This window comes from Spermophilus citellus, assembly GCF_964194105.1.
Source record: "Spermophilus citellus genome assembly, chromosome: 2".
Taxonomy (NCBI): domain Eukaryota; kingdom Metazoa; phylum Chordata; class Mammalia; order Rodentia; family Sciuridae; genus Spermophilus; species Spermophilus citellus.
The window spans coordinates 141,414,805-141,435,760 of NC_138183.1; the positions used below are offsets into that span (position 1 = coordinate 141,414,805).

At 35.0% G+C, this 20,956-nt stretch overlaps 1 pseudogene across 1 annotated transcript; it reads right to left on the bottom strand.

Annotated features, from left to right (window-relative positions):
• Positions 1-19,746: 19,746 nt before the first annotated feature.
• On the bottom strand, positions 19,747-20,683 carry LOC308635867 (olfactory receptor 10N1-like; annotated as a pseudogene). The gene has a single exon. The product of its transcript is annotated as an olfactory receptor 10N1-like (transcript).
• Positions 20,684-20,956: the final 273 nt, after the last annotated feature.

Sequence of the window (20,956 nt, forward strand, 5' to 3'; positions counted from 1 at the left end):
CCCTTTATTTATTTAGAAATAAAGTGACCTTATTTTCTCTTCAGAAAAAAATTTGAATGTAAGTCTGCTTCATTGAGTATGAGAGTAGCTATTTCTGCTTTGTTTTCAGGTTCCAGTTGTATGCAATATCAATTTCAATCCTTTCACTTTCAGTCTGTGGCTGTCTTTTTCTGTAATATGAATCTCATACAAGTAATATATCATTGGGTCTTATTTTTACATATATTCTGCCAACCTATGTGTTTTAATTGAAGAGTTGAGATCTATTACATTCAGTGTTGTTACAGAGAGCATTTTATTAATTTTTCTCATTATGATTTACTTCTAATGTTTAATTTCAACTAGTTTCTAATTGTTTTAGCTACTATTCAAATGAGGTTCAAACATGTGAGCTCTGGGGTTTCAGGAGGTGTTATGGTACCTTGCTGTTCTTATTTCTTTATTCCTGTATTGGGTTTTATGCATAAGTTGGGATATATGTCCCTTCCACTTTTATATGTGTGGTTCTGTAGAGAACAGCCTTCTCTTTGTATTTATATTATTTATAGTATTTCTTTGAGTACTTTCTGTACTGTTGGCTTAGCAGTCACAAATTCTTTGAATTTCTGCTTATCTTGGAAAGTTTTTATTTCTGCTTTGATTCTGAAGATTTGCTTTGCTAGTTAAAGAAATCATGGTTGACAGTTCTTTTATTTCAGACTTGGAACACATTATTTCAAGCCCTTGTAAATTTTAGAGTTTATGTTAAGAAATCAGAAGTAATTCTGATTGGCTTGCCTCTGAATGTGATGTAAGGTTTTCCCCCTGGGGCTTTTAAAATCCTATCCTTATTTTGTATGTTAAGCATTCTCTACTTATTTTCTATTTTTAATACTACCTGAATGTTCAAGTTTGGCCACTTTTTCTTCCAGTTCTGAAATTCTGTCTTCAGCATGTTACTATAAATATTTTACCCTGAAAATTTTATTTAAGTTTTTTTGTCTTTTATTTCTAAGTTTTCAGTTTGGTCTTTTGAAAATCTCTATGTCCTTATCTAATTTATGATTCATATCTTGTACTGTCTTTCTTAATCCATTCAATTGTTTTTCTGTGTTCTCTTGAATTCATTGATAATTTTTATAATTATTCCTTGAATTCTGTATTTGGTATTTCATCCACTTCATTATATTTTGAGTCAGTTTCTGGTGAATTATGAATTTCAGGAGGAGTTATGTTACCTTGCTGTTCTTATTTCTTTATTCCTGTATTGGGTTTTATGCATAAGTTGGGATATATGTCTCTTCCACTTTTATATGTGTGGTTCTTTAGAAAACAGCCTTCTATTTTCAAAATGTTCTAGAATGAGCTATATGGAGACCCCTTGTGAGTGTGGTGTCCACAAACTTTGTCATTATGATTTAATTCTAATGTTGAATTTCAACTAGTTTCTAATTGTTTTAGCTACTATTTTCTGTTTTCTATAATAGTTGATGGTCATGATTGGAACCTGGTTCCCCCACTCCCCAATCATTCTTACTTTGAGACTGAGCATTAGTTTGGAGATTTTGTCTCTTACAATACTTGTATTAAAATGCCACTGCAGTTTGAGCACAGTTAATTTGTGCATGGAGCAACATGTGCTATCTTTTGGCTGGGTTTAGCTCAGCAGCAGAGTCTCTACCCTGTGAAATTATAGTGTTTCAGTAACTTCCCAGAACCTCACAGAGAAGGGAGAAGCAAACAACAAAAAATAAGAGAGGCAAACAACATTAAAAGCAAAACCCAGTGACTGCTATGATGTGTATAACACTACCGCAAAAACAGCAAATGTGGGGTTAGCAATTGCCCTCCCCCCCCAAAAAAAAACCCCAATAAATAGCTGTGAAATAGGTCTGGAATTAAGAAGTGGCATCCCTAACCTTAACCCTGATCCTGATTCCAAAACAGGCAAAGACACATCAAAGAAAGAGAAACTTCAGACCAATATCTCCAATGAACATAGATGCAAAAATTCTCAATAAAATTCTGGCAAATCAAATATAAAATATTTCAAAAAGATAGTGCACCATGATCAAGTGGGGTTCATTCCAGGGATGCAAGGTTGGTTCAATATACAGAAATCAATAAATATAGTTCATCATATCAATACACTTAAATATAAGAACTATATGATTATCTCAATAGATACAGAAAAATGAGATGTTTATTAAACACACTTGGATATGTGACACCATGTGTTCAGGAAACCTCAAGTCATTTCTACACATAGGCATGTGACTAAAAAGTCCTCATTCAATATACCCTATCTTTCTGTGACATTTGTACAACATACTTTGAAGTATGATAATTTGTTGTGCAAAATGCTGTGAAGCTCTGTTAGTGAGCAATGTATTGAAATGGTATTCTAAAAAGTTAATATGAATCAGTGTGGACAAAAATATGAACAGACTAGAGCAGTTTCTGGGATTCACTTAAGAGGTATCATCTCACTCTGAAATCAGGTGGTACATTTTGGAAGAGGGAGTAGATGATAGTGAGAAAACACATGTAATTAATAAGTAGAACAGTGGGTTAGGATATTTGTAGTTTGGAACACTGACCGCAACTAGCCACATCACCATGGTAACCTGGCCACCCTCAGGAACACAGCATGTTCCTTTTTCTTCTGCTTTTTGCCACCTAACCTTTTAGTGCATTAGTTACCATTCGTAAGGGTGTTGCCAGCTCATTGGATTATTACAACCCTCAGCTAAATTTGCCCAGTAACAGACAATGTATAAAAGGTTTGCCTATACAATAAAAAAGTGGATTGAGTTATATGAAACTGGTCTTACATAGGCAAGATTGTGTGCAATCAACATAAGTAAGGGTAGAGCAAAGAAATAAAAGAGAAAATCCAATAGACTATTTATAATTTTTAATAATTTAGAATGTACACATTATGTCTCCATCTCCATTATTTAAGGTATGTATAATTGTTGTTCAATATTTTAATTGTTTTCATTTTTTTCAAATCTTTTAAGGAATATATAGGAAACATATTTGTGCATAAACGTTTTGTAGAGATTGTTATCTCTTCCAAATTACCAAGAAGCTAGTAATACAATTTTTCCCTCCTATTCTGGATGCTCCAAATACAAACATTACAATGATGCCTAAAGACAATGAGAATTATGCATTTCATGTGTTAAGATTGTAGATGTTTCTCCATCCTCCTAGGAGCAGTGGAGCACAGCTTGCAAAATACAGACACTGAGAAGATTCCCAACTGAAGCAATCTATTGTTGAGGATTACTGAATTAAACAGCATTGAAGATCTATTATTTATATAAAATAATAAAATCAAAATGAATTTATAACAGTACTGCTGATGTTCAGTTTCAAGAAATTGCACTGAGGGTTTCTAACATAGAAAAGAAGATTACAAAGGAGAAAATCAACTCTTAGCTTGGAGCATGGGGGAAGGCTTTTATAAAGAAATAGTGTTCAGATTATGTTCTGAAAGTAGGATTATTTGGATTTATAGATATGAATGAAATTAATATGCAGAGCAGTAGGAGTAAGAAGACCAACACTCAAAGTCACCATTGGCAGGACATATGTGAGAGAGCCACCAAATTCAGGACCTGTGATTCAGCAGAACTTGTGCGATATGGCCAAACATGGCAGTATTGTAGTTTATGTTAAATATTCTATAGATATCTGTGAGGTCCATTTGATTTGTAGCACTGTTTAAGCCAAAAGTGTTATGTTCATTTTATTTCTGATTTTTGTCTCTTGTTGAGAAGGTTGTGTTGAAATCATCAGTTTTTATTGTATTTGGGTCTGTCTGGGACTTAAAGTAGTGCTTGCTTTATGTAATTAGGGACACTGATATTTGTGGCATAAATATTTACTATCATTATATCTTCTTGTTGAACGTTTCCTATAACAATTTGTTATAGTGGTGTTCTTTGTCACTTCTGATTAATTTTTCTTGATTTATGCTTTGTTAGAAAAGAGAATAAGCCACCTCTGTTTATTTCCCATATGTGTGGGATATCTTTTTCCATTCTTTTACTTTCACTCAGTGGATATCTTTGTCTTCAAGATGAGTATCTTGCAAACCACCCATGGTTAGAACATTGCTTTTTAATACAGTCTTCCAGTCTTTGAATTGGAGAGTTGAAACCATTTTTATTCACAGTTTTTATGGAGAGATATTTATGACTTCCATTCATTTTGGTTTATTCCATAAATATAACTTCTTATTTTTCATTTGCTTAATTGCCTTTTGGGGAATTTCATCTTTTAGAGAGCTCAGGAGTTTATTTTTGAGTTCTTGTTTGTATAGTGTATCTTTACATATTATCTGTAATGCAGGTTTAGTTGTCATGAATTCTTTTAGTTTATTCTTATATGGCAAATTTTTATGTCTTCTTTGATGTTGAATGAAAACTTTGCTGAATATAGTAATCTTGGCTAGCAATTGTTTTATTATGGAGCTTGGCTTATCTCATTTCAAGCCTTCCTGACTTTGAGTTTGAAATAACAAGTTTTAATTGAGTCTAAATGGATCTCAAAATGTGATCCTGTGTATTTCTCATACAGCTTTTAATAATCTAGTCATATTCTCCATGTTAGTAATTTTGGTTATGATATGTACTGGAAAGTTTTTTTGTTTCCATCTTGTCTATTTGGTGTTCTACATACTATCTTGCATGTGGCAATGCAACTCATGTCTAATATTTGGAAAATTATCTGCTATGATTTCACTGAAAAGCTTCTTAATGCCATTAGGATGTATTTCTATGTCCTCTTTTATCACGATGACTCTGAAGTTTGGTCTCTTAATGTTCTCTTGAGTTCTTGCATATTCTGATCATGGTCTTTTTTCTTTTTTCTCTTTACTGTCTGCTGAATATTCCAGCTAAAATATTCTGTTTTCTAGGCCTGATTTTCTTTTCTACGTAACCTAGTCAATTGAATTCTTTATTTGATTTATGATGTCTTTCATTTCCAGGTATTCTGATTGGTTTATTTTCAGAATTTCTGTCTTTATTGATTAGTTTCTTCATCTCCTTTATTTGCCCTCTAATTTCTCAATTCTTGTTTTTAGCTCTTAAATCATTTTAATGATCAATTTCTTAAAGTTTTTCTCTGAAATTTCTTTCCTTTCCACATCTTTTTTTCCCCTTTATTGAGGAATGTAACTTTGGGGAGAAGTCTTGCTGCCTGATATCTCTAATTTCAGTTTTTCACTGAAGAACTGCTGATTTAATTGATTCTTGTAGAGCTGCTATAACACTGGCTGTTCTTGAGCTATCAGTGTGGAATCTTTCTCTGTTATTGTTGTGGGAGTAGATGTCCAAGTATATGAGTGAATGTCCTCTAGGCATTTCTACTTGGGGCCTATTCATTGGTTTGAAATTTTTGCCTAACATATTCTATGTTCTAAAGAATTGTAGCTTGAGTGAGGTTAGCTTGTGTGTAGAAGAAGTTTCTTGTTACTTTGTTGCATTTGTGAGTATAGATCAGTCACATAGTTTCTACCCTGTGGATTTTTAGTGTAAAAGTTGCTTCCCTGATAGTTTCAGTGAAAAAAGGGAATAGACAACAGCAACAATAGTAGTAATCAACATACAGCCTTAGAATAAATGTCTGCTACAAACTATGGCATGTACAAAACTGGTTACTCCAAAGAGAAAAATAGAGAAATCAGTGGACCCAAAAATTTGGGAATAATTTTCTGTTTTTTAGATATTCATATTTTTATTTATTTTATTTTATAGAAATTTGAGTTATTCATGAAATTCTGAAATTTATTTTCATTAAATTCTTGAAAAAATTACATAATGTAATTAAATATTTTAAATATTTAGAGATTTTATAGTTTTAGTCTTGATGTTGTTTATTTGTGTCTTCTCTATTTCTTTCCTTGACCTAGAAATATATCAATTTTAATCAATATTAAAAAATTCTCTTTTAAATTTTTCATCCTCTGGTGTATACTTTTTTTAAAAAAAATCCATTAACCTCTCTCCTATCATATAATCTTCTTTATTAAAGTCCTTGGATTTATTAGCTGTCCTTTTTCTACCCAAATGAGATAGATGCTTAGGATGCTTATTTTTAGTCTAATTTTTGTTCCTTACATGGATTTTTAGAGCCATAAATTTAGGCATATTTATAAGTGAATTCTAAATTCGGACTTAGTTGGCATGCATCTATCTACCTAACAATGTTTCTTAATTATGATGATTTTCTTCTTTAAGCTTATGCTATTCACAAGTACAAGTATTGCATAGTGTTGGAGTATTTGAGGGTTTTTGTTAGTTTTTAGTTTTCAATGACTTTATATGAAATGTTACAGATGTTCTTGGGGCCTCTTCATGATGTCTTTCCTCTGAGAGGTTTTATTCTACTTATGATGGGTAACTACACTAGGAGCAGACATTCTTGATCCAATTAAGTTCTAATAAACTTCAGTCATGGTCATTCTCCTCTATTTCTCAGTATAGACCAACAGGGATTTATCTAAAACCTCAGATGCAGGACATTTCCCCTTCACAGCCCCATTTGCAGTTTTTCTTTTTACCTCCATGAAGGAGCTCAGGTTTAAGTCTTTCATTGTGTACCTTACAATTCCTTCAAAGGATAAATGGATACAACATATCAAGCTCATTGTTCTTGGCTTCCCTCCTCTTTCTGGACTTGACTCACAACTTCTTACTATCTTTAGAGACGGTTGATTCAATTGCTTCATGGATTTTTAAAAAATATCAAAAACATAGTGTATAGCTTCTATAGTTCTCTACTAGCTTGGAACAACTCATTCTGGCATTGCAGTGAGCAGAACTCACATAAAGTGTTTTTTGAAGGCTTATATTTAAGTGCTATAATACTAACAATATACTTAAGTCTTAATTTCAATGCTAATTCTTCTGCTTGGACATCTTTGGAGCTAGGAATTTACCTGTCCAAATAAAGTTTCTGTTCTTGAAAATGGTGACACTAATGGTTCTTAATGGTAGGTTTATTGAGTTAATAGCATAAATCTAAGCAAAGCATCAGGAATTGTATTTGACTTAACATAAGTACTACATAAATTTTAGGTATTATTGTAATTATTATTGTATAATCATCCATATGAAACTCGTTACCATGTGTTCTAGGCAGATACTTAGCCATTAATAAAAGCATTTCATTTAGGTTTATACATAAACCCTTAAAAACTATTCATATATACATTTTATTGCACAGGCTGCAGTTTAAAGATCATGCGAGAAATTTAAATGTGGTGGATCAAAATAGGACAGTCTGTGGTCTTTAGGGAGAATGACCACAATTAGGCTATTTGTCTTTATTCTCCCAGGTTAGAAGCATGAATAATAATATTGATGTAATTAGTCTTGAGGATTATAACTTATACTAGCCCAAATATAATGAGCTTGATATATAAGACTAAATTACAGTGTATTAATTTATAATGAAAACCATTTCTTTTCTGCCTTCTAAAATTCCTTATGGTAGTATTACTAATGTATTCTCTGTTTATAAGCAATTCTATTTTTGGAAAGCAAGTTGTTGGTATGAATCTATTTGGTGCACATGGACTAGATCAAGATGAGGTATTCCTAGTTGAAGATCAAGAGGCATACTTCTATACCCTAGGAATGACCTTGCCAAAATTGTCAGGTGGGTGATAGCGATAGTTTCTATCCTCAATAATAAACCAAGTGAATCTTGTCATCTACCCACTGCCCCAATAACATCTCTACAATTTAGTAGGGATGTGATCTTGGACAGATTTCTTAAATTCCGTAGGTTCAACTTCCTTGTGTGCAAAATTAAAAAGAATCCTTCCTCGGAGAAGAGTTGTGTTTATTAATTTATATAATTAATTCCAGTTGTTCACAATGGCTCTCAAAATAGGTAATCTGCAAAATAGTTGCTATTACACTTTTGGTGAGAAAGTACACTATCTCATTATGTATGTTTGGCGATTCTGTGTAAATTTTATAATTCCACTTGTAAGGAATAGAAACTTTACTTGGACAGATTAATTCCTAAATTTCATCTTTATACAATTTCAGATGGTTCTCATTTAATATTAGAAAACATGCCTCCAAAATCTTAATAAAAACAATTGCACAGGTGGGGGCACTTCAGAATTTATCACAGGGAAAGACATGACATAGTTCAAGGTGAGGTACAGGCTGTACATACAGAGGTGTGCAATCCAGACAAATATGTGACAGGGTGTGTGACAGTGCTGCAACGGCAGGAGCTCAGCTTACCTCCAACATGCATTTTCCCAATCCCTCAAGGTTTTTGTGTATCTGTAGTTAGATTGCTTTGGGCTTAATAGAAATCATGTCCACTGTAGTATCTGAAGAATTGCAGCTGGCACCTGGTACTGGAATCCCAGAGATGAGATCCTGAATAATCCTTGTTGTATTTGTGGTATTTAAGAGGAGACATTAAGAAACTAAGAGGTTTGGATGTCTTGTTTAATACTCTAGGAGTGTGTTGCAGGTTCTCTTTCAGTACTATTACCTGTTATCCACGAAAAAGACACTAGGCAACTGAGAAGAAATAAGCCATATGTCTAGTGGATAGGAGCAATGGCAAACTGATATTCTGTTACCAGTAGATGAAAGGAGAAGTCTCTAGTTCTATTTCTAAGCCCCCCTTTACAGTTGGTGTCATCTCTTTTCTAATTTCCTTCCCTAATGGTCTCTATTTCAGACAACTTTCTTTATTCACATTTATGTGGTTAAACGTCTCAGCCTTAGCTTCCTTTTGTGTAAAGCAAGAGAAATGTTTTCCATATTCCAGGATAGGGCATAACATACATGTGTCACATAGCATCTGATATATAACAAACATTGTATTAATTGTAGCTATTCTTTTTGTCCTTATATATTTATAATCATTTTTTCTATTTGGTTCATCAGGCTCTTAAGTCCCTGAAGCACTTTCTACAGTCTGCAGTAGAGAATATCTCTCTGAGCTAGAATTTGCCTCCTGGAGAATGCATCAATATGCTTTCTCCAGAGTCAACTGTCATCTTTAGGGCTCAATTTAACAAAAGAGATGAAAGACCTATACAATGAAAATTACAGAACACTAAAGAAAGAAATTGAGATGGAAAGATATCCCATGTTCTTGAATAGGCAAAATTAATATTGTCAAAATGGTCATACTACCAAAAGCCTTATATAGATTCAATGTGATTCCAGTTAAAATTCTAATGTCATTCCTTGTAGAAATAGAAAAAAACAATCATGAAATTCATTTGGAAAAATAGCAGACCCAGAATAGACAAAGCAATCCTTAGTAGGAAGTGTGAAGAGGAGGCATCACAATACCAGACCTTAAACTATATACTATAGAGCTATAGTAACAAAAAAATGCCCTGGTATTGGCATCAAAATAGACATGTAGACCAATGGTACAGAATAGAAAACACAGAGACAAACCCACATAAATACAGATATCTCATACTTGACAAAGATACCGAAAACATACAATGGTGAAAAGATGACCTCTTCAACAAAGGGTGCTTGGAAAACTGGAAATCCATATGCTGCAAATTGAAATTAAACCACTTTCTCTCACCTTGCACAAAATTCAACTCAAAGTGGATCAAGGACTGACAAATTAGGCCAGAGACCCTATGCCTAATAAAAGAGAAACTAGGACCAAATCATCATGTGGGATGGGGTCCTGACTTTCTTAGCAAGACTCCTAAAGTGCAAGAAATAAAATCAAGAATTAATAATTGGGATGAATTCAAACTAAAAACATTCTTCTTAGCAAAAGAAACAATCAGCAATGTGAAGAGAGAGCCCACAGAGTTGGAGAACATCTTTACTACACAAACATCGGATAGAGCATTCATCTTCAGGATATATAAAGAACTAAAAAATTCAACACCAAAAGAATAAATAGCCCAATCAATAAATGGGCTAAGGAAATGAACAGGCACTTCACAGAAAAAGAGATACAATCTATCAACAAATATATTTTAAAAAGTTCAAATTCACTAGTAACTAGAGAAATGCAAATCAAAACAATTCTAAGATTTCATCACACTCCAGTCAAAGTGGCAATTATCAAGAATACAAGCAACAATAAGTGTTGGCAAGGATGTGGGGGAAAGGTACACGTACATTACTGGTGGAATGCAAATTGTTACAACCAATCTGGAAAGCAGTAAGGAGATTCCGTAAAAAACTTGGAATGGAACCATCATTTGACCCAGATATCCCTCTCCTCAGTATATATCCAAAGGACTTAAAATCAGCATACTATATAGCCATATCAATATTCATAGCAGCTCAATTCACAATAGCTAAACTGTGGAACCAACCAACCTAGATGCCCTTCAATAGATGAATAGATGAAGAAACTGGCATATATACATAATGGAATATTATTCAGACTTAGAATAAAATTATGACATTAGAAGGTAAATGAATGGAGTTGTAGAATATCATGCTAAATAAGCCAATCCAAAAAAAAAGGCCAAATGTTCTCCCTGATAAGTGGATGCTGACCCATAATGAGGGGTCATGGGAAGAATGGAGGAACTTTCATTGAGCAAAGAGGAGGGAGGAGAGAGAGGAGACATGAAGGTAGGAAAGATGGTGGAATGAGATGAACATCATTACTGTAGATACATGTATAACTGCACATATGATACAACTCTATATTGTATACTATGAGAGAAATGAAAATCTGTGCTTCATTTGTGTACAATGAACCAAAATTCATTATGCTGTCATTTATAATTAATTATAATGAAAAAGAGTACAAGCAATAAAACAATTAAGATTATTGTGCTATTATAAAGTGATTAAGTGGCATAGTGTGATTGGAAAATGGACTTGAATAGAATGTAAATGTATGTGTAAACTTAGACAAATACTGAAAGATGTAGGGGAGAAATTCTAATAATAATTAAGTATCACCTGGTCAGCATAAATAAGTGAAAACTATTTTTAAAACCCTAAGCCTGAAAGTAATGCAGATGTCAGTAAATCAGGATAATGGGTAACTGTAGGTCAGATAATTTTTATTCAGGTAAAAAGTGTCATTTAGAAAACCAAAATTGGGGAAGTGAGCACAATATATAGTTTGTAATAGTCTCTAATTATGCTTTTTTGCCCTGTTAATTGGCAGTGTACATACCTCATCCCAACTTAATTTTTTAGTCTTTAAATAAGACCAGAATACAATACCCTTGAGAGAATGGTTAAAGAGTCATACACAGGCAGTTTGGAGGACAAATCAGGCAAAGACAAGAACTTTTGAGCAAAGAAGTAAAGGACAACTTACAAAAGCTTGTATCATGGAGTCTGATCAAGAGAAAAACCCCTACCTGTGCATCTATATTTGGATCTTGGAAGATGGTTCAAAGAATGATCTACTAAGATTAGCATGAGGCAGGAAATAAGTCATTGCTACATAAATTTGGTAGGTCAAGTAAGTTCAGTGATGATATTCATTTGTGTGTGATCAGAGGACATTGATATTCTCAGGGTTTTACTTCTCATAAATCCTGGGGTCATGTGGTTTGCATGCATGATCATCAGTCACATCCTGTTGAGCATGAGGTTTTCCTTTCAATAAGAAAAATATCTCTTAATCTGTTCTTTCAGGATGGGATTATTTTATGTCTATACTTAACTTGGATTCAAAAACCTTTTATGAAAGATGCTCTCTGTTTGCAAAACTTATATATTTCCCCCATAACTTTCCTTTTTCTATGTAGATTAGCATGACTTTGGTCCTGTACATCTATAGTATAACCTTAGAAAAGAAAATAACTTTGAGGATCATCAGTTAATATGGCAACATAAAACAGAATAGAGCAAATTTCCAATTCGGAGAGAAAGAATAGTGATGTAGTAGAATGAATTAGAACAAATAAACCAGACATTGATTTTGTTCCAGCTTTATCTTATGTTTGCTGAATGAACCCAATAAATTGGAGAAAAATGATCCAGAAGGTAAATAGGTCAGGGGAAGCTCTTGAAGACAATCAGCCTATGCTCAGTCATGAAACTCAGTAGATATAAAATGTGAAGGCAGTGCAAGCTCAATATTTTCAACAAATGCAAGTGTTCAGGCCTAGTCTGACATTATCACTGTTAACTAGTTTCACCTGCTGTTTCTCTGTTTTAACACTTTGTGGTTAATCTTTCTTAGCTTTACATAGTGTCATTTACTTGTGAAATTCAACTTTTCTGTTTAGGGCTCCTTCCACCAATACCTCCTGTCTTCCAGTTATTGATGACCAGATGCAGGTGGTTTTGTATAAGTACTCCTTCTCACATCTTTGCCTGCATTTGTGCATCCTTTCATTTCTTCTGTTTCATTAAAAATTTTGCTTGTTAGTAAAGGCATGATTCTCATACATGACTTTTTCTGCAAAACCTTGCCAGTGGTCTCTAAGCAGAACAAATGACTAGCTGCTCTGTGCTGTTATGGCATCTGTACTAATGTCACAGTTATGGATTTTATAGTGAAATGATTAAGGAAAATTCCGTGAAGTGGAACTCTCTCATCTGAGATCCTGATTTTGCATTTTCCTACTATGTAATATTTAAGAAGTTATGTAGCCTCTCCATATCTCAGTTTACTCATATAGAAAATAAGGATAATATAAACACCTACCATCTACTAGGCTAGGAAAGTTGCATGAGTTAATAAATAAAAGTGTTCCAACTTATGTCTGGCATAGAATCAGTATATAAGTGTCTGCTATTGTTATTACCAAATTTTGTTATGAAGGAATTCGTGTGTGTCTAATTATTCCTTTGATGGGTGAACTCCATGGTCAAAGACCCTGTCTAACTTGTCTTTGTAGAATTAATGATTTCAATGCCTTTGTAGAATTAGCATTAATGTATTAATTATGCCTGGACAAAAGTAGGTAACCAGTGGAATGAATGACTTCAGAAAGGTTAAATGTCTTTGAAATGGTTTAGTCTTTTGGCCCAATTAAAATACACAGTAAAATTTGTTTTCAAAATATTTTCCTCTGCCTTTTTGTTACCTCTACTTACTATAATATGTGCAGAAACCTCTTTTTCTTAGGGAAAGACCTCATTTCTTTTATTTCTAAGATAATTTATGAATGAAATAAGATGTTAGCAGTTGTAAACACATTAATTTAAAGGAAAAATTCAGACCTGTATTTGTAAGGAGGGTTCTAAAGTATTCAATTTTTTTCTTTTCCATGGTTGCTTAAGATTCAAGTTGAACACCAGCAATAGAATTGTCATAAATGTTAAGTTTCCAGAACAGGCTTCATGTTTTGCATTATCTTTTGTCATCAGTTAAACCATGTGTACATATAATAATAAAATAAGATGAAATAGTAAACTATGTAGATAACCAGTTGATATTGTTATTATTTCTATTATCATCATCATCATCCAGAGTTGGTGTTGCTTCCACCTTATTTATGCGTGGCAAGCACTTCTTCAATGATCTATATCCCCAGACCAGGACCTTATATTTAAAGAGAAGAAAAGGGAACCCCCACCAAATTGCCAAGGGACACTCAGTTCTCACTCATGGACATTGACTGCTACAGAAAAAAATAATGAATTAACATAAAGTCTATGAACACCACACCTATGAGAACTGTCAATCTTGATCACTCTAAAACACTTTGGCAAGAAAGGACTGTACCCTAAAAAGGCTCACACATAAGAGCAGGAAAAAATCTTTCCCAACAGATGCATAAAACACAAAAAACAAGGATAAAATAAAAATTAAAAAACAAGTTAACATAATGATATCTCCTAAATTTCATACCAGCAACTGACTCCAAAATCTAGAAGTAGATTAAATACCAGATAAAGAATTAAAAAGAACACACAAAAAGCAAACAAACAAAGACTGAATGAATAAGGATGAAAGTGCAAAGGAGAAATTCAATGAGTTAATAAAAACATTAAAAAAAGAAGAAAACAGAAATCTTAGACATAGAAAAACATAAATAAAACGATGAGTTGAAAGTCTTGCTAACAGAGTATACCATACTGAATACAGAACCTCAGAGCTGAAAGAAAAAGTGGCTGGCCTTGAACATTCAGACAGAATTAAAAAATCAATAAGAAACAATGACTAGATTATACATAAACTCTGAAACAAAACTAAGACAAAATTTAAGAATCATTTATTTGGAGATGGTTGTGAGATTCAGGGAAATAAAAAAAAATTCAAAACTTGAGAATAAGATAGAATGGTGCACTTGAACTCAATGTGGGATAGAGGAAACCACAGAGCACTAATGTGGGAAGCAAGTCATTCTTCCTCTCTCCTCTTGTATCAATTGCCCCCTGGAATGCCATGGACAACATAGGCAAGTCCCATGCTATAGATCTGGTATATCCTCTTCAGCCAACAAAGAAGTATCCTCACTTGGACTCAGTTTAAGCCACCTTTTCAGATGAACACCCAAACAATCTTTTGATGGAGAATATGGATAAACTGTTAATCTTTTTATCTTACATTTTCTGGTGCTTCCTGTTTTCATTCTTTGTGACTTATAACCTAGCAGGTGAGTAGAAGTCATAGTCCCCAATTCCATGTTTGTGGTCATCCCACTGGGGATAGGAGGAATCCGCTAGAGAAAGGAGTATAATTGTTGGCAAACACATGGATGAAGGCATATGAATTGACAGTATTGTTAAGACCCTGGGTTTGTTTTATAGTAAGAACCCTCCCAGAAAAAAAGTGCTATGCCTGAACAAAGGCACAGTCAGTGTTGATGTGTGCATGTGCAACTCTGTTATAACTCTTTTGTAATTCTATAGTACAGAATACCCAATCAGAATTATTGTTACCATTTAGGGGTGACAAGTAGGCTAACGTGTTAAAGGGGCACTAACAGAGGGTCTACAAGACAGTGTCCTACTGCACTTGGGGCTCAGCATTTGGATATGATTCTGCTGGGCCAGTGCCTGCGCAAATAAATGCTGCTTCCTGCAGAAAGTTTTGTTGACCTGACTCTCTGTGTGAGAATCCTAAAACATTTTATTTGTTTTCTCTGTAAAGGTTTCCAGGAAGGGTGTAGGAATGGGGCAGGCATGTGAGCTCCCTGAAGAATGGCAGGAAGACAAAATGGAGGGAAGATTAAGTTATAACTAATTGTAAGGGTGGTCAAGAAGGTGCCTGAAGCTAGACATGGTGGTGCATGCCACCAAAAGTCAGTGGAAGGAGAAGTTGTAACAGGAGGGACTTGTATCCCAGCTCACTGGCTTCCTGTCAGCAGCTGTACATGCCCACAGTGTCTGGATGGCTAGGTTTTCTAAGAGAAAACTCTGTCCTAGCTGAGATATGAAAAGGGCATCAGCTTGCGGCGGGGGGGAGGGGGGAGAGGGGGGGAGAACAGTCTAAGGAGTGCAGTGGCCTGCACAAAGTCTGTGCTGGAAGAGGAAAGAGAGTAAAAGATCCCTGAGTGAGATTAAATTTGAGAGACAGAAAAGGAAAGATTTCTCAGGGCCCCCTTGGCCACTTTAAAGTCATGATCTCTGCAGGAAGAGTTTTAGCGAAATTTAGTGCTTATTAAAGCAGCATTGTGTTTTAGATTATTCCAGGAGAATATAAGGGGTTAATTTTAGCTACAGTGGGGAGAGTGATTTGGAGGAGCAAGAGTATACCATGACACAAATAAGATCAATGGACTACAGAATTTTGGAATACTTGGTCAGGAACATAGGAGAAAAGATTGTGGATTGAGGCTTTGCTTTAGACTAATCAGAACAAACCTTCAAATTTGTGTTTCTATGTTTCTGAGTTTCTATGTCTGAAAGTATACTGTGAACCAGGCTTCAAATCTCATTACCTGTCTGGGCCCCACAATCCCATCTGGGAACACCTAGAGGGTAAGAACAAACAGAGGATAGCAACAAGTGACAATGAGAACAACAGAACCCCACTCTGTGGATATAGAAGATTTTATTGCAAAGAAGTTTCAATAAAATGTGGAAACAACAAAACAACTACTACACCATTAAGGTTATCAATCCCTCTCTGTTTCTTTCCACTGAGTAATTATGCTGGAATTTTTTTCCACTTCAACTTTTTAGCTCAGTTAATCAGCCTCATTTAATCCCAGCCCAAAGTATCCATTCTTGTCTTTTAAAAATAGCTTTCGGGCTGGGGTTGTGGCTCCAGAGGAAGAGTGCTGGCCTAGCATGAGTGATGCACTGGGTTTGATCCTCAGCACCACATAAAGTAAATTAAAGACTTTGTGTCCACCTATAACTAAAAAATAAATATTTTTTAAAAATAACTTTCAAAAGAAAAAATCACAAACTCATTGCCAGATAATCAAAGTACCACAGAAAAAAATTATGAAAATCACCACAAATAAGATTATATATTTTAATATTTAGGTAGACATTGTCTCCATCATCCATTTGTACACACGCAATTTATATGGACATAAAAATGATTGTAAGTATTCACAATACTTTTACAGCTTCTGTCTGCTATACATATGTTGGCCTTTGTTTATTTTTCTATAAAATAATTTGTTTTTGTCATTGGTATTAGTGTTGGGGAGAATGTTAAGTAATGGTATGTGCATATGTGTCTGAGTGTTTTTTTTTATTTTTTAATATTTATTAGTGCATTATAGTTACACATAATAGTGGGATTCATTTTGAAATATTCATAAGTGCATATAACACATTTTACTTCATTACAATCCCCTATGCTCCCTCTTCCCCTTCTATTCCTAGTCCTCTACTCTATTGGTCTTTCTTTTATTTATTTTTAAAATTGGTGCATTATAGTTATGTATAGAATTCTAATATATTGTGATATATTCATACATGCCTATATATGACATAATTTGGTCAACTTCATTTCCCAATTCTTCCTTTTTCTCTCATCCCTTTCTCTTGCTTCCCTGCTTCTTATTCTAATGATCTTCCTTGCCTGATTGCTTTAAATACAATCTTGTGTTAATTTTTTTGGGGGGTCACAGGAAAGTAGGGAGCTGAAACTCCAAATCTGAATTCTGTGTTCCTATAGAAGAACATTTAAGGTCAGACACCAAAAGCCATGTAAGAGAACTTCATTATAAGTGAAAATGAGACAAAAGTTTTTTTTTTTTTTTTTTTTTTTAAAGCAGGAAGATTAAGCAGAGGATTAATCAGAAAGCATTCTCAAGAAAGAGAGAGAGTGGGCCTTCTCACAGCAGAGAAGGGCAAGGGAGACAATGCTGTCTCCAAATTTATTACTGTTTGGTGTTTACCAGAACTGGGGTTCTCCTTCAGCAATCTTCACCATCAGGTGTTTAATTTCTTCATGTTGGGTGGTGGAATTTTCAACCTTTGTTGATCCTCTCCAGAACTGTCATGGTGGCCATCATATTGGGGATGGGAGGGCTTCATCTACAAGTCAATCCCATGTTAAAGAGGGCACTGAAGTTAGAAGTTACCTCAGTGCACCTGCACACTTCCTTCCAGACAAGTGGAGAAATCTATAGCTATAATTCCTAGCTTTCCACCAACCTTAGCGGACTCTGTCAAGAGTTAGTCCCATTAATCACTTTTTGACGTATTTTCCAATTAACTCCTTAGATTCTGTTCCTTTTCTACAAATTAACTGCCACCTTTTTCTCTCTCATCTATTTTGAATGTAGTTTAAAGAAGACTAAAATAATTTAAAGAATGCTTGTGACCTTGCCATTCATTTCACTGCTCATTGCTAGCTACTACCTAACACTTTTAAATATAAACAAATTGCTTTTCTCAATGAATGTCAATGCAGCATTGATTTAGGAGGGACGAAAAGAGGAAAAGAGTGGCCCTTCAGTTTGACTTTCATTTTTCCTCAATCTTATGTAAAGGTGGATAGATGATAGGATTGGCTAATGCTGGTATTGTGTATCCTACTAATTTAACTGATATTCCTATTTCATTGAAAATAAGTATTCCTCTCTATCATCATTTGAATGTTTAAGTGTTATCCATCCACACATTTATTTTAATAAACCTACATTGGAAGCTTATTAGATCATCATTGAACTATGTACTTTGGATACAACACTGAAAAAAAACCCGAAACATTCTTATGGACATATTCATTGTCTAGAAAAGAAATCTGTTAAAGAAGCAAACATTCTTGTGGTCTGAACCTGTCCATCAACACTATCCAGACTTTGCCAGGTGTCAAGGCAGGTGGATTCTTCCACCAATATTCACCATTAGAACAGCAAACTCATACTGGAATAGTTTGAATCCAGCACTTCCCCTAGGACAGACAGCCCCAAAGTGTGGGGAAAAGCCTCATTGTGATCAGGGATTTTTGCCAATCAGGTCAGGAGGGGCCCTGGAATCCTCTTACTGCTTTTCACATTATTTGTTTATAAATAAATAATGCTAATGCTTGAGTGCACTGTATTTTATCCTCTTTGCCTCATTCACACTTTTGACAAGAGAAACTGTAGGTTTTATTTGAGATTTTCAATTTATTCACTTTTTTTGGTTTAATAGTTTAAATTAGGATGGGAACTTAGAGAGTAAATGGAATATAAAAAATAAAAATGTCTAAAATGCCATGAATAATGAAGAGCTGGAATATCAGTGTAATCCTCAAAAAAGAGCTTCCTCTCTTTATCCTTGAATTCTGATAAAATTGAGATTTAATTTTCAAATTCAGCCTTATTTGAGACCAGGTTAGAAAATGTAACTTTGTGGGAGAACAAATGAGCACTTCATCTGAACAAATACTTAGGCCTCACACTGGCTGGGAAGGCCTTCCCATGGCTTTTCACTGAAAAAGTAATGCAAAATATTGGAAGCGTGGTAAAGAAGCAAACCATGACACCAGCGAGGGCTCGGGCTGAGGCCTGGATTTCCCATAATTGCACGTGTCATAGAAGGCAAGATACTTACTGCTCTCTATATAAGTGTGGGCAATGGGTTGGACAGAATAAAAGGAGTAAAGACCTTATCCAGTATATAAAGGTGACCTATGGCAGTGCTTACTTTACCAGTAAATCACTGAGTAACTTATTTTTAATGTGAGCACTTTCAACAGGTAATGAGGAGTTTAAACTGGTAAACAGGTCATTCAGGGCAGCCATATAGTAGATAAATTAATACAGAGGCTTGGGTGTCAACTGGGTATGAGTGTGAGGTCTGATTTTCTGATTAATGCCCTATATTGGGTATGTTTATCTTCAAGTCTTTTCAAGAAAATATAGTCTGCTTTATGTTGGTGATGTGAAAACTAAATAAGGTGATAGGAAAATTTTATCACAGTGTCTAGGACACAGGTCAGATTCTGTCAATGTTACGTAATATTTTTCTTTGCAAAATAGAGATAATGAAATGTTTGCTGATTGAAAAAGGAGACAAATTACATTGTAAGTAGAGCAAGAGTAAAATAGTATGGTTCAATTGGCACAAAGAAAGGCTATGAGAGAATATTTCTGAGACTATCCCTACTTGAATATTCAATGAGGCAAAATTGAGTGCCCATTATAGGGATAAGAAATTTGTCTGTACCTCTCTGCTATACCTCTCAGACTCCTTTCCCAATATTGAGGCATGAAGAATAATATTATAGTTAATTATGAGATCCTACCAACTAAAAGAACACAGCAGGATAAAAAGTTTTCTTAGGCCAATAAAATACATGGTTTACAGAGAAATAGCTCTAACTATGTGCTTATTTTTTAGAAGACCATAGGAAGTTGTTTGTCAGAAACACTTAACTTTAAAAATCCATTATAAACTCTGTAATTCATTCTTGAACAGAAAATACTGAAATTTGAAACACTCTTTTCAGGGACCTTTTCACTTCTTTGTTCCTTAAGGAGTAGATCAACGAGTTCAGCATGGGGGAGACAATGTTGTTTTGTATCTGCACCACGGCCCCAAGCAGAGGGTTGGGTGTGCACTGTAGGTAGATGATGATGACAGGTCCATAGGCACAGAGGATGGCAGTGAGGTGGGCACTGCAGGTGGAGAAAGCCTTCTGCCTGCCCTCTGCTGAACGAATCCTCAGAATGGCCATCCCAATGTGAGTGTAAGAGACACAAATGCTGAATGAGAGCGTTAAAGCCAGGAGGCCAACATTAATGGAGCCCACTCTCTGGGCCAGACATAGAGCTGTCAGTACAAGCCAAGGGTAAAACTGCAGGGATTTCACAGAAGAAGTGGTCCACCTGACTGGGGCCACAGTAGGTTAACTGAAAGGTAAAGGAGGTCAGTGTGGTGGCCTGGAGACACCCCACCAACAAGGCTACCATGACCAAGCTGACACAGACTGCAGGTTTCCTGATGAGCATGTATCTTAGTGGGTGACAGATGGCAACATAGCGATCATAAGCCATCACAGAATAGAGGCATCCTTCCGTAGAGCCCTGCAGGTGATAGAAGAAGAGCTGTGCAGCACAGCCCTTGTAAGAGATGGCTCGGCTCAGACCAGAGAGATAAAAGAGCATCTTGGGACAGGTTACAGAAGGGAACAACATGTCAAAAACAGACAGAAGTCCCAAGAAGAAATACATGGGAGTGTGAAGAGTGGAGGATGAAATGATTGCTGTAAAGATGAGTAAATTCCCAAGCAGGGTGAAGAGGTAGATGGAAGAAAAGATGGCCAAGAGCACAGTCTCCAGTCCCTCTGTCTGAGGGATTCCCAGGAGGATGACCTCATTCAGCAAGCTGTGATTTCCCATCTTGCTGGAAGGCTGTTCTAGGTTTTCACAAAGAACATGAAGACATGAATGTGGAGGCTGATTATGACAGACACAATACTACTGCACATATTGTCAACAAATTTTGTGTAAACATAAAGTTAATGATGAAAATGAGAATTTAGAGTTTTAGTCCAAAGAGATTTAGGTACTAGCAAAATGTACCTACCACTTCACAACTGAAGGCATGCTCCTTCACACCTATGAATACAAAGCAAAAATGAAACACTAACAAGGTGAAATAAAGGGTGGATT